Here is a 2096-nt window from a genome sequence, read left to right on the forward strand (position 1 = left end):
CCCTCAGTCGTGGACAAGAATCTGAGATACTTGAACTCCTTTGCTAGTGGCAGCAACTGCATTCCCAACCGGGAGGGAGCAATCCACCGTTTTCCAGCAGAGAATCGTGGTCTCAGACTTGGTGGTGCTGACTCTCTGAAACTTAAGTCTCCTTATTATTGTAGCTAAAGCTTAAGGCCAATGTCCCTGGGCTCCCTGGGGTTGAACACCGGTTTGGTTGTCATTCTCGCATGTAAAGTATGGTCCCTCTGTGTGTGTGTGAGCTGTTTGGTACGGAGGTGTCTCTGAGCAGAGTAGAAGGTGAAATGGAAGCCTCTCCCTCCTTCTGGGGGCGTCAAGATGTTCTGAGTTCCAGGATGGAATTCAGTTCTATGCCTCCTGTGTTTTAGTCTGAACATTCTGGGAGCCTCTGTCTGTGAAATGATGCCGATGCAGATAGGGTCAAGGCAGTGATTATAGTGGTTATGTAGCTGGTGGGACACACAAAAAAGCCAATACAAAATGGTTGGCTTAATGATTGACAAGAAAAGGCCAAACATCTAAAATTCCCTGTCTGGTAAACGGAATGTTCCCCAGCAGATGTTCTAGAAGTAGAATCTTAAGAATCCATTTTTTTTTGGGGGGGGGGGTGTTATTTTTGTTTATTTTCTAAGCTTTGTCTGACAGTTCTCTCTAATAACAGTTTCTACTGTGCCAATTTCTACCAGCAAGTGTCTTCTCCTTCCTTCCTCTTGGGTTATTTGCAGCTTCCTCCATTGCTGGGTAAAATGAGGGAGGTTTCGTTTCAGGCAGCAGGAAGCCATGTGCTGATAGCATGTGACAGTGGTATTTAAGCTCCACAGAAACATCGACCCCCCCCCCCCCCCCCCCCCCTCCCCTTCAAATTACAGCCCCCAAACTCAGGCTGCCAAGATGTGGTGATTAGTCACACTATGACTCTGTGGGATGGGAGGGATAGAGGAAGGGAATGAAGGAAGGATTACATTTATTTTGCAACATCTGAACAGAGGGTCTGAGCGTTCTGACGTCAGAATTTGTTTGTTTTGTTTATTTTGTTCATTTTTTTTAAAGGGACACACAAATAGGATGAACTGAAAAGGGAACACAACATGCACACTGTAGAGACATAAATGTGTAGTTTATTTAAACCGCAAAACATAACATGTCTTTCAGTTGGCACTTTACGATTCTAAAATTTCTTTTTTTTAAATGATTATATCTATATATAAATATATATATTTAATTGTTGTTAGTGTGTGTGTTTTTTTGAGTGAGCCAAAGTTGATTTGTTATGTGGCTATCTTAGCTGGTTAAAATGCAGAGCGAGAGAAGGTACATCCTTGATAGTTGCTGTTAACATTGTAGCATTAGCAGGTAGCAGCATCCGCATGACTGAATACAATTAATAATGAATTAGCCTACATCATGATAAGTCAATTAGCATGAGCTTTTAGCTACACAAAGAGATGTGAACTGAGATAGTTGGCTTGAAACCCAACGTCAAACGAGAAATAAATATGTAGCCGTTTTAAACAAGTTAATTGTGTTTCCTTTTTGGGTCATTTGCATTACCGGAGAAGATGAGGACAGACATTTTTATTATTACCTTAATGGTCAGAATTATTATCGATCAAGGGACAACATTTCAGACATAAAATTATTCAAATTTATAACAACAAAAAAACAAACATGACCACAGTCCAAAATAAACCATTCCAAGAGAGAATTTTTGTGACCCGTTTGGTCTGTGTTGCCAGTAGCAGTATGTTGCAGGGACATCCTAACTGTAAAACAGCAATAACTACGACCCTGCATTTACATGTTACATTATAGTGATTTAGTCAATGCTGTTGAGTAGAGAGACTCACATGTGAGTGAGCAAGTACTCAGTACACATTCAAATACTAGTACAGGTTAAAGTGCTATAGTCATGTACTGTACCTCTGCTAGACAAGCTATAGCAGAGGTTCAAGTACACCTACTCCTTAAATACCTCTCTACTGTACTTGTCAAGTACCAGAGGTTCAAGTACTAGTAGTGGTTCTCAAACCTTTTCATGTCATGGACCCCCAAATGACTATGTATTTGGCCGCGGA

This window comes from Gymnoscopelus microlampas (genome assembly GCF_963454915.1).
Source record: "Gymnoscopelus microlampas genome assembly, chromosome: 7".
Classification (NCBI taxonomy): domain Eukaryota; kingdom Metazoa; phylum Chordata; class Actinopteri; order Myctophiformes; family Myctophidae; genus Gymnoscopelus; species Gymnoscopelus microlampas.